This window comes from Salvelinus namaycush, chromosome 8 (genome assembly GCF_016432855.1).
Source record: "Salvelinus namaycush isolate Seneca chromosome 8, SaNama_1.0, whole genome shotgun sequence".
NCBI lineage: Eukaryota > Metazoa > Chordata > Actinopteri > Salmoniformes > Salmonidae > Salvelinus > Salvelinus namaycush.
This window is the reverse complement of record NC_052314.1, coordinates 29,800,885-29,814,145: the sequence shown is the minus strand read 5'-3', so window position 1 is coordinate 29,814,145 and position 13,261 is coordinate 29,800,885. Positions and strand designations below refer to the sequence as shown.

General features: G+C 43.3%; 1 long non-coding RNA gene across 1 annotated transcript; it reads right to left on the bottom strand.

Annotated features, from left to right (window-relative positions):
- Positions 1 to 8,830: 8,830 nt before the first annotated feature.
- LOC120052011 lies at positions 8,831 to 9,463 on the bottom strand. Its single transcript, XR_005477352.1, has 3 exons — positions 9,250 to 9,463; positions 9,038 to 9,142; positions 8,831 to 8,919 (listed from the first exon to the last, which is right to left on the bottom strand). It is a non-coding gene; the product is annotated as an uncharacterized LOC120052011 (long non-coding RNA).
- Positions 9,464 to 13,261: the final 3,798 nt, after the last annotated feature.

Genomic DNA, 13,261 nt, shown 5'->3' with positions numbered 1-13,261 from the left:
ACCATCAGCTCGACCCTAACCGTTATGTTTCATACTATGTGGATCAAGTTGGTAATGGACTACCAGGATATCATGGAGCACCGACAATGTATGGTGCGGGGATAGGCGGTATATTCCGTAACCTCTTTAGGATGGTTTTACCGTTTATGAAGAGGGGCTTCAGCATAGCCAAACCACATTTAAAATCCGCGGCTAAAAATATAGTAAGTGAGGTTGTAGCCAATGCTATGACCCGAAGGGCGTCACCAGATGTGGAGCATCAAGAAGGCTCGGGGCTTATGATATTGTCTCGAAGACCAAAAAAGAGACCCCCAGGTTTAAGACGCAGGCCGGCACCTAAAAAGTGGCGGTTAACTGTTAAAAGAACCTCAGTAAGTCAAAGACGTGGTAAAGTGAGGAGGTCTGAACCAAAACAGGCTAAAAGAATACTAGGAAGTATTTTCTAAAAGAATAAGTGACATGGCTCTTTTACATCGAATGTCCTCTGAAGCTATAAAGACAGAACTCGATCTTTTCACGGCCCCTTTAACGCAGCATTCAATAGATAGATCCAGTTATGTGGAGATAGCCCCTCTCTCTGCTATTACCGATAACGGGCCTATCGAATTTTTCATACCAGGCCACGGTGACAACTATCTGGACCTCAACAACACCTTGGTGCATTTACGTCTAAAAGTGACCAAAAGAGATGGGTCTAATATTGCAGGCGATGCCAAAGTGAGTCTCATTAATTACCCCTTGGCCACCATTTTCTCCCAAGTTGATGTGACTTTGGGTGAACGCCTAATCAGTCAAAGCAGCGCCACATACCCTTATAGAGCCATCATGGAGTGTTTACTAAACTACTCCGAAGACACTCTCAAAACACAATTTAGCGCCGGGCTGTTTAGCAAGGATACTGCAGGAGCCTCTATGGAATCGACAGACCCTTCCACCAGTGCAAACAAAGGACTAGCGGCACGAGCTCGCTACTGCGCCGAATCTCGAGAGTTTCATTTGCTAGGCCCTATACACTCTGACATTTTCTTTCAAGAACGGTTACTCTTAAATTCGGTTGATTTAAGATTAAAATTAACCAGGGCCAAGGATGATTTTTGCCTGATGTCTCCCCAAGACGGGGATTTTAGTTTGAAAGTGTTGGGGGCCACCCTTTTTATTAAAAAAGTGTCTGTATCTCCGGCCGTACGCCTGGGTCACTCACATGCTTTGATGAAAGGAAATGCCCTTTACCCTCTCCAAAGAATTACCATGAAAACCTTTAGCATACCTGTGGGCAGTAGAATCTGCAGTCAAGAAAACCTATTTCTAGGCCCTTTACCTAGATATGTGGTTATAGGTCTGGTTGATCACGCCTCTAATACGGGGAGTTTAGATAAAAACCCCTTTAATTTTCAACACTTCAATGCAGAGTATGTAGCTCTCTGTCAGGACGGACGTCAGGTTCCTGCTAAGGCTTTCCAACCCCAATTTAACAACAACATATCTGTGCGAGAATTTTACAATCTATTCCTGGCTACAGGGAGGCATCTAAAAGATCTCTCTTTACCTATTGACAGAAATGATTTTGCAGAGGGTTACACGTTGTATGCTTTCAATTTATCCCCTGATGATGACACCTCAGGAAATCTGTCTGTGGTGTCCCAAGGTAACCTCAGGCTGGAAATGCGTTTCCGTACACCTTTAGCCTGTACAGTTAGCATGATTGTTTACGCATGCTCTGATTCAATCTTGGAAGTGAATGCCCGAAGACAGGTCTTAGTGGATTATTATTAAGGACCTTTGAGCAAAGACATGAATACCCAAGAGTTGGAAGGGCTCATGAGCCGCTTGATTGGAAAACAATTTTGTGGAGTGATGGCTTGTGATGAATTACCTATTGAGATATGGCCTGAGAGGCCTGCAATGTTTATTGTCAATACCCATCCTAAACACATGCCTGGTGAACATTGGCTAGCTATGACATTAGAACAGGAAGGTGGAAGAAAAATCTCAACTTTTTTTGATTCCTATGGCTTTCCCCCCGGTTTTTCACATTTCCCTAAATCTATTAAAGATTTTTTGACCCTAAACGGTTCAAAGATCTACTACAGCATCAAACAAGTGCAAGATAACCTTTCCACTACATGCGGTCACCACTGTGTATTTTACCTGTGCCAAAGAGCCCGGGGAGTTTCTTTTGAAGATGTTATGTTTCTTTATAAGGATGATTTAAGAAGTAATGATAACTTTGTATCTTGTTTTGTTAGAAAATATCAAAAGTGTTCAAATGTGTGTCGTTTAAGAACGCGTAATCAAGGCGTATGCTCACGTCATATGTTTCAAGAATGCCACAAATGTTAAATTGCTTATTTTTCAAATAAAACATTTTATTGAATTTAATCATAGTCATTCAAAAGTCATTTTCAAAAGTCTAACCACGCCGAGAGATCGGGATTAGGAAAAGGTCCTGAGACGTTCATGGGAGTAAATGAGTTAGCATCATCGCTTTCATAGGGGGGCGGTGTCGTTGGGGCAGCTTTAGGGGTGCTGTATCTCGTTGAAGGCTTTTGTTTTAAAGCTTGAATCTGTTGACGAAGCTTATGGTTGGGTACACCCGAGAGGGGAATGTTCAGGATTGCCAGGGCCTTAAGAAACTGACGCCAGCCGGGAGGCCTTCGGTCATCAGCAACCTTGTGGGCAGCCGTGGTACTTTTAAGTAAGTCCACCATATGGGACCCCCTAACAACAGCGCCCTGAAGTATAAACTCTCCAGAATCGTTCCAAGCAGCTAACCCCTTTGAGTCTTTTATCTTGTTCATAATGTATTTAACATTCTTCCTGTTACGTAAAGGCACATGTGTCAGTAGGTCATGCATAACTTTATCTTCAAAAGGCATTTGAGCTTCACCAGACATAGGATCTTCACTAGGTAAGATCGCCGGTACAGGCCTTACCGGGGCCTGGCTATCGTTAGGTTCGACATCTGTTAAAGGGTCCGGTAGGGAAAGTGTTAAATGGTTGGTCTCTCTCTCCCCTTGCTTTACCAGAGTCAAATATCTTTGCATTAGGTTTGTGTATTTTTGGATCTTATCATAGGGGTTCAATCCTTTTCGGTTCAAAACATCCTTCATGGCCGTATCCAAATCATTTTCAGCTGTTTGTCTGATATTTTCAGGACCCTGCATTTGATTTTTAAGTCTATCCAACTCTTGTTGTGGCACCAAGTACATTTTAGTGGCCATCACACCGCGTGTTCAACCCCCACGTCTGGCCGCAATAAGGCTGGTGATGAAGGGCACGGCTATACTGAGTAAAGGTAGAAGAAAACCCCCAGACTGTTGTATACTATGTCTTTTCTTTTGAAGACTGGCCCTTTTATTGGCAAAGAGTTTGATCGCGGTCTTTTGTCTCTTTAATTTTTTCAATTGGTTCAGGGTGAGTGGAATGCGTCCTTTGAGAAGATTCAAAGCAATCTCACATAAGGCTAATATGAGATCTGAAGAACAACTACCCAAGATGGCCTTCCGTCCTTTAGCTGTAGACCCAACTAGCCTTGTCAAGAGGGGCAGGTTTCTTTTTAAACGCAGAGACATAGCGTTTACTTTTTAGGAAGGTATGCAGCAGGCCGCTCCCACGGAAACAGCCCTGTACGTAGCCTAAGGTGTTCTGGAGTATTTGCTTTTAAATCCACGATTAAATAAGAAAATGGCTCTTTGGTAGCGTCCTCATAGCTCTCCATAAAGTATGATTTCCGTCCAGGGTACATCTGCTGAGCTAGAGTGCTAATTTGCAGTTTGTCTCTAGGATTTTTAAACAATACCATGTAGTTGGCATTCAAGCTAATGGTCCGACTATTTTTACCTTGGTGAAACACATTCTGGACCAAGTAAAGCACGGACAGGTTTCTATGATGAGTATATTGGGTAAAAGCTCATGCAATTTCGGGGTGTTCGCTACCAGCAAATAGCATATCGTCCAAAACCAGCAGATTATATTTATGTGGGGGGAGAAGTTCATCATCAGACAGAGATTCGGGTATTCCTTCAACAAACTTGATTTTTATTGTCTTCAATAATTCATCATACAGAGGTTGGTAACATGAATAACACCATACAATATTGTCAGGCTTTTGAGATAACACATGTTCAGAATTCTCTAAAATACTTTTTACAAAAAAAGTTTTACCACTGTTTGATGGGCCTGCAATTAAGGCCGAAAAGGGCAGTTTTAAACGGGGGTCAAAATCCTCGACAGCCGTCATTATATCTTAAGCTTTAAGACACACTGGGGCTTGTAGCCTAAGTCAGTAGCCAAAGGGCAATGTGGTACCGTCAGGCAATAGCCGTCTCTTGTCATAGACTACCCTGAATCTTTTAGTGAGTGGGGCGTTTCTTAGATGGAACCCCTTTTTATCCCTCACTATTTTGTTGTAGGAGGTCAAAATCTCCAAGTCACTATTCTTGTCATTTACGAACCCCTCGACCAAGCGCGTGATTGATTCCAAGTTTACACGCGGGGCATTTTCGTAGTTTTGAGTCACGCCTTTGGCTTTCAACACCACGTGATTGTCTTTAGTCCTAAAAGCATAGCTTTTGGGCCCACATGAGGACCATTCTGTGATATGGTCACCCTCGGCGAGTTCACTAGTTAAACCCCCAAGATAGTTGCTAAGTGGGGGGTTCCAATCCCCCGGCTTGCTTACATAGACCACAGAGTCTGTGTCGTGGTAAAGAACCCGCCGCTGAAGCTGTTCCATGAGGGTGTACAGTTCAAGTCGGGCATAGGCTGTGGTAAATGCTGCAAGAAACACATTTACATTACCTGGGGGTAGAACCCACTTTGGGTTGCGCCGCCATTGCACCAAGGCAATGTCTTGACTCAAGAATGAAAAATGTGAAATTTCGTATTGGTCCGAAAAAACAAATTCCAAAAATTCTTCCGGGTCTTTAATGATCGAAGTTGTTAGCATATTGCTTCTCTGCGCTAACTTCCCCCAAAGGGAGTTCAAGTACAATTTCGAAACATTTCTTTTGGTTTTGTTGACCTGTATTCTGTCAGGGTCAAGAAGTATGCCTTCTCTGTCATGGTAGTCTTGAATGTACTTCTCTTTACTCTCTTGATCTGTGACCGATGCTGGATAGCCTGAAGCCATCTGCTTGCATCTCAAGAAGGTCTTGATGTACTCTTTAAAAAGTGTGTCTGATTTCCTGGAAAAGTTCCACACTTCAAAGATTTTGGCCACACGATACCCCTTCTCCAAAGCCTTAGAGAATTCAACGGTGACCCATACACCGGTCAGGGCTCTTTCTTGATCTGAGTGATCACATGGGTTTTCCTGGTTGTTGTGTTCACAGCATGTGCGACAAAGGGGAAAGAAAAGTTTTCCTTTAGACCCCTTGTAAGGCAGCACAGGTATAAACAGACCCCTAGGAGGGTAGACAGTCGCTTTGATTAAACCAAAATAATTTTGAGGTATGTCAAAGTCGCTGTGAATAATTTCAGGATGCCCTATAGGATAGCATGAGGAACTCATTACATGAGGATATAGGGATGTAAAATCTACATAGCCTATTGTCTCGTCGGGTTGAGCTACATAACGCAATGTCAAAGCATTGGTCCTGCCTCCAAACAAGGCCTGTCTCGGTTCCAGGGGCTCTGGAGGGTCATATTGGGTAAGGAAGGCCTGAACATGAGGATCCGCCTTTTTCAGGGCTGTCCATTCGTGTTCCCACAAAACCACAACTTTTAACCCGTAAGTAGCCTTTAAAGAATTCAGTTTGTCTTGAAACTCTTGGTACATTTCCCCAAAAGTCTTTTGGGTTAGGACACACATGGCCTGGGGGACAAAGCATAATTTACAACCGTGGAAGAAACAACCGTTGTACTCATACACTGTCTCAACACCGTCAATCTGTGTGTATCCATCGACATGGTAAGGCCCAAAAGCCTTCTCCCCCCGATTCAAAGCATGTTGGATAAAAACATTTTTATCCTGGGCGAGGTACTCCAACCATTGAATGGAACCACTAGAGTAGGCCTTGAATTGTCGTCGGTAGTTGTCTGGCGATGGGATAGCTATAGATGCTGGAGTTAGATAGTGTGTACGATAGGTTTTCATGCACGCGGATGCAATAGTTGTACAGCTCCAGGGGTCAATGCCTGCATCTTTGATTACCTCTTCTCTGAATCTGAGGCATCCTTCACGTAGTATAACCACGTCATTGTCACAGTATGATTCCATCTCTTTATGAAAATCAAAAGTTCCATGTCTTACTGTCTCGTACCACGTCATGAATTTCTCACGCTCTTTGGGAGACATTTGATCACAACCGTACATTTCGGGGGCTGGATAAGCTCCTATATAATGTAGATTCTCCTCAGATGTGAAGAAGTGGGGGAAATAGCCTTTGACCGAGTTTTCAAAACCCAAGGCCTCTGGCATTTGAGCCAATCTCATGGGTAAGAAGCTTAAGCTGTCAATGTATCTCTGTTTGAAGGCGTGGTCAACAAAACATAAGATTTTACTCCCTTGAGCAATGACACTGGGCGCCACGCCTTGCTGTATCAAAGGGTTCAGAAGCAGATAGGAGTCATAGGCTCGCGCATTGTGAGCTATAAACGTGAAGTTTCTGTACTGGGCCTTTCTAAAATGTTTTAGAAAGAGTCGGGCGCAATCGGGCCCCTCGGCCGACCACTTTTCACCGGTGAAAGTCATGGTAGATACAAAAATAGGCAAGTGAACCCCTGATTGCTGATTTGTCTCAAAATCATAAAAAACATATTTCTCTGTATGTTCATCTTCAGCCAAGGGCTGAATGTAACACTCATGTGGTACTTCTTGAACAAGTTCTGCGTCTCTGCTTTTCAAGGGCCCTTTACAGATTGGGCAATGTAGAATACCACAAACATGGGGTTTAGGGCTGTCTATTTTAAGGTTGTAATTGCAATGACATTTTGGACATTTCTTGTTAATGTCACAACTGCTTACAGATTTACAGGCCTTGGGGTGCCATGTTTCAGTTTTGTGTTTTTCGTAACAGTAGGCCGAACGACATGTGCGGTGACAATCCTCACAGGGTGTCAAGTTTAGCGGTTGCATAGGGCATTGTTTATCCAGACATACTGAACAGTTATAACGGCACGAGTGCCCCCCCTTGCGGGTGTAGCCGGTATGACAGGCTGGACAGACATATGGGGCGCCTAAAAATGCTGTGATGTTAGTTACGGCATAGTAATGCTCATTTTGCACATAAAAGTACATAGTCTTAGGGTGTGGTTCTTGTATATTTTGGAACTTCAAGAGAGCGTCATTAGCCCTGCTGTGGTACAAAACCACAATCTTGATATTCAGAAAGTTTTCAAATTTGCCTATGTCGGAGAAAGCCACAGCCTCCTGTATACCTAAACCCACAGCCTTTTGTAGCTCTTGAGCTTTCTGTAACGCTTCGCGCTCTGTACATCCTGGGCTGAGTAAGTGGGCCAAACCTATGGCAAAGCATAGCTTATTACCATGATTGTGAACGATTATGAGGTAGGCCTTTTTATTGCTTATGATTTCGGACTGCATCAGGCTATCGAGTTTACGTCTCTGCCCGCCGCCCCCTTGTGGTGGCCGGACTAATTGTACTACAAGTTCGAGGGTCCTATCTGCTAGCACGTTTAAATTTGACTGAACAAGGCGTTCTAGCAGGTTAACAAATTGTTCAAGATCTGCTTCACCCTTATTTAAAATAAGCGATACACGGCTCTGCAGACTGTCTCCAAAAATTTCCAACTGTAAGGTATCCCTTGGTTGGCTATAAGCTCTAACTCTATCTACCAGTTCATTCAAAGTGTCCATAAGCATTACGTAAAACACAGCATATTCCCGAATCTGACCCCCCCATGCGAAATTGAAAAACTGTCGAACCTCAATATTGTGGAATTTATTTCGATACAAAACATGTTCACTGCGATCAAGACCATCCCCATCCTGATTTGCTAGACAATTGTCCAACTGTTCAAAAACATCGTATTGGGTTTCAGACTCTTCAGACATGGGTGTTAAAGGCTGGCTTAGAGGTGTAGGTGGTGCAGAATTAAACCTAGGGCTCTCGTTCTGTACATTGTGATCAAGACCTTCCCGCTCCAGATTTGATAGACATTTGTTCAGCTGTTCAAAAACATCGTATTGGGTTTCAGACTCTTCGAACATGGGTGTTAAAGGATGGCTTAGAGGTGTAGGGGGTGCAGAATTAAACCTAGGGCTCTCGTTCATCAGGGTAATTAAAGATATGATTGATTCGGGTATCTGTGATAACCTGTTTTCATCGGCAGACCCTGACTCATTCATACGTGTAATAATTTCAATGAGTTCGGAGGGAATCTGGGATAATAGGTTTTCATCTATAGCCCCTATGTCAATTAGCCCAGAATCATTCATATGGTTAATTATATCTTGGAGCTCTGTAGGGATTTCCGCTAAGAGGGTTTCAATTGTCTCGCTTAGGTCTATAGGGGGCGCCATTTCTCTACTTAAGGATGTGTGTGCTTGTGTTTTTTACATATGTGTTTTTTAACGGAGGTATTTGCTTGTTTTAACCCTACTGTTGTTTAACATGCGGGGAAGCTCTCTACGCCAGAATGACACATCCTGATTGTATTGATGTTCGAATAGAATACCCATACGACGTTGAAGTAAAGCCTTTCGTGATTTTAAACCCTGTGTAAAAGCCTTGAAAAGCACGGCTTGGTCTATTTCACAAGAGGCTGTTGCCCCACCAGAATTGGCCGTTTCAATAAGGTTGGCCACTTCACAGAACATCAAATCGTCTACCTCAGAAATGTCATTTAAAACTTTGAAATCATCAGGCTTCGCTGTTCTGGTGACTGGGGTCTTTGGCGCCTCCTCGGGATCTAGATGTGTAGCTTCTTGGATGTCTTTATAAGCCGGCGAGGAGTCTGCATTAAAAATAATACATACAGAAAAATAGGTTATTAACCCTAAAATATGTTTGATAAAAATGTAAAATACATTTCAGATATAAGCCTATATATTAACAATACATTAATTAAATACCTCGGCTTTTTTGAAGAGGGCTGTTCTGAAGAAGCTCTGAGAACTCGGGAACATGTCTTTGGGCAACCCTAATTATAGCATCTGCCTGGTCTGTAGCTTGTGAGCCTGAAATAAAAAATAAAAAAAACAGCATTAGGCCATGTTTAAACATATTATTTTATATATTCAGGCATAAAAATAAAATATATATATAAATGATAATTGATTCATACCTTGTCCTTGTAACGCTGTCTCGTGAATACCCGCCCAGTAGTATTGTTCGGGTGAAGCGGACCTGTGGATCTGGGCACTGATTGTCCGTTGGTGTTTAATAGGGGGCGCCCAACGGTCCTGGCTCAGGGGAGTTGACCTGCCGTTTAAAGTCTCTGTTTGCGGCTTGTGTGTAAATACATCCTGGGAGTAGGGCAAAATTGTCTCGTAGGCATATCCTTCACAGAAACCGTGTAGACTACCTATGGCATCCCTTCTCGGAGGTATTTCCGCTGTAAACACATAAAATAACTTTTAATATAAGATGCCGACACTTTTTGTTTTTAAGGTATAAATATTCTTACGGAATTCTTGGATCTTACTTACTACAATTCAGGGTCGGCGTTGGGATGTAAGCAATTTGTTCCGGAGACCCTACGGCCGGTTCGAGCTCATTTATATCTCGGAGAATCTGCGTGAAGGTTTGAGAATCTAAAAAAACATTAGATAATATTAAAGCTCTAATCATTTTAGCTAATATTGACATTTTATACGTTAAGAATCCGGGCCCTAAGGCCTGTTTAATATTTCTATAACATACAACGTTTTCAAACAATTCCCCAGAACAAACAAATCTAATATATAGCATATGTAAATATTTATTTCAAGAACTAACCTTCAGAAATATCCATGAGGAGGTTTTTCCCAGATTATCTTTTTTAACGGGGTCCGTCCGATAACTATTCCTGGGGGGAATGCTGTAGGGTAACTGCGCTAAAACGAGGCTAACAGGGGGACCTGTTTTGCATAGCTTTTGTAGCCGTCTGACTCTAGTGGTGTCGTATTTTTTCGCGCTAAAACCGCCTCAAAGTTATCTTTGAAGCCTAAGACATGTGGTTCAAACACCTGCCATTTGGTTCAAACATAGGGTATTGGGGGGGTGTCTAAACATTAGGTATCTTTTTGATATTCTAAAATCTCCGGGGGCTAGCATCTAGATGCTGGGGTGGGGAGGTCTCGACATCGCTGGGCTGAATGACTTTTAGGCATCTGTTTTGCCAGATAGTGTAAACCTTGGTTTCAAACGACCCCCATGCATAGAGAGCCTTGAGCGCAGATGCAAGGGTATTTTTTTAACAAACACACCCGACCCTTTTTTCTCTGTTTTTGAAACACACACACACACACGCGCGCACATTGCGCAAGTTTTTTTCTCAGGGACCGACTGCGCTAAGAGTGAACAAACGCGAGAGTTCCTGACATGGTAAGATTCTGCTTTTAAAACCATTTATTTCATTCAAAATATTTAGTACATACATTTTATAGCCTTACATTATTAAGGTATTTTACAATGCCGTTCTTACAGATCCAGGGATCTGATGCAACCACCCCCCATTGTCAGTGTCCAGTTGGTCATCAAAATGCCGGGATCTCTTGCCAGGCTCAGCAACACTTGGTAAGTTTTCACTCCAGGGGTAGATCCGACGTCTGGCCTTTTGGTCTTGACTCTGTCTCAAGGAAAGCCTCGCCCAGCGCTGTAACTGTTCACCATTTTGGAAGAGAATGTCCAGCTTATTCATAAGGGTTATGAAAATTGGATAATCCACCCATTTAAAACTAAACACAGGAATAAAAAAGTTTACATGTTTGCGTGCTCTGGAAGCTACAGGAGAATTGACAGACTTTGTAGCATTAGACTTATCATAAAGGTCACAGGCTAAAATTGTCACTTTGTTGTCAGGGCTATAGTCCATTGAAGCAATTCTTAGAGCCTTGAGATCACTGCGGCCGCAGACCTGTTCTTCCAAAGCATATCCTGGCACATTTGTACCACTCAGGACCTGTTCAATTTTACAAAGCGCCAGCCTGATGTTTAGCCATTCTCTCATCCCCAGAGCCGGGGGAAAACTCCCAGGTTTTGCCGGATAAAGGGGTTTGGGTCCACTGTCTGTGAATATCTTTACCGTAGAATCCTCCGGGTGGAATATGTAAGACATGTGGCCCTCACTCGTACCCAAAAATCCTTTAAAACATTCTGGAGCTTCACACAGAACTTTTTCAAGGCTTTGGTCACTGGGTTCATGACAAGCCGTGCATAACATCCCTAAAATAGGCATAGCTGTCATTTTTGTTTAATATTCAGGGGGGTTATCATGTACAGGCTTAAACAGGTATTGTTCAGCCGCTTTATAAGGGGCATTAACCACCCCCAAACCGTGAGAAACAGGTTGACCTGACACCTGGTCACTTACTCAACCCTACCCCCCTAACCACCACGATGTCCTGACCTGAAACCCAAATATTGACATGCACCCTTCTACATGACATAGGGTCATAAATCATTACATAGGGTCATAAATCAGGCTTGGGTCATAAATCATTACCGGTTGACCTGACAACTGGACCCTTACCCAAAGACCCCCACCTAACCATCAGGATGTCCTGACAGGCAGCCCCTTAGGTTCACATAGCGGTCACATAGGTTCACATAGGGTCATCCATCAAATTTTGACGTGTGACATCTACTTTAATCTCTCTTATGTGCCCTCTGTTCCCCATTGTCCTTGTTAATTATTGTTCCATGTTCGTTGGTCTTGTGAGTACCTGTGCTCTGTTGTATCGGCTTGCGTGTTACCGTGTTAGTGTGCACTTGTTATTACAGGTCTCGTCCTGTGTATTTATTAGAGGTTTACACCTCGCTCTTCATTTGGGTTACAGCCCTGTGTTATATATACACATGTTTGTTTTGGCCTTCGTCCCCATCATGTTCATGATGTAAGTTATTTTGGGTATAGAAAAATAATTGTATTCCTGCGCCTGTCTCCGGTCATTATACCATGGGAAAGTGTGTATGTGTGAGTGTGTGTGTACATACCTCACTAGAAATCTTTATTCAAACTCTGAGCTATTGGAAGAATGGGGCAATGTATAGGGGTTGAGAACCACTGGCTTTCTCTGGGCAACCTTGCCATACACTTTGTCCCATCTCCAGGGTTCATTATCTTGGGTTGATTCGAACGTAATAAGTATCCAGACCCTTTGCTATGAGATTTGAAATTGAGCTCAGGTGCATCCTGTATCCATTGATCATCTTGATACCACCAAAAGTGGTAAACTCAATTCATTGGACATGATTTGGAAAGGCACACACCTGTCTAAGGTCCCACAGTTCACAATGCATGTCAGAGCAAAAACCAAGCCTTGAGGTTGTAAGATTTCTCCGTAGAACCCAGAGAGGATTATGTCAATTCACAAATCTGGGGAAGGATACCAAAACATTTCTGCAGCATTGAAGGTCCCCAAGAACACAGTGGCCTCCAATATTCTTAAATGGAATAAGTTTGGAACCACCAAGACACTTCATACAGCTCACCGCCTGCCCAAACTGAGCAATTTGGGGAGAAGGGCCTTGGTCAGGATGGTGACCAAGAACCCAATGGTCACTCTGACAGAGCTCCAGAGTCCCTCTGTGAAGATGGGAGAACCTCCCAGAAGGATAATCATCTCTTCAGCACTCCACCAATCAGGCCTTTATGGTAGTGGTAGAGTCACTCCTCAGTAAAAGGCACATGACAGCCCGTTTGGAGTTTGCCAAAAGGCACCTAAAGGACTCTCAGACCAAGAGAAACAAGATTCTCTGGTCTGATGAAACCAAGATTCAACTCTTTGGCCTGAATACCAAGCGTTACGTCTGGAGGAATCCTGGCACCAACCCCTACGGTGAAGCATGGTGGTGGCAGCATCATGTTGTGGGGATGTTTTTCAGCAGCAGGGACTGGGAGACTAGTCAGGAATGAGGGAAAGATCAACGGAGCAAAGTACAAAGAGATCCTTGATGAAAACCTGCGCCAGAGCACTCAGGACCTCAGACTACGTGAAGGTTCACCTTTCAAGAGGACAACACAGCCAAGACAATGCAGGAGTGGCTTTGGGACAAGTATCTGAATGTCCTTGAGTGGCTCAGCCAGAGCCTGGACTTGAACCCGATCGAACATCTCTGGAGAGACCTGAAAATAGCTGTTTAGTGACGCTCCC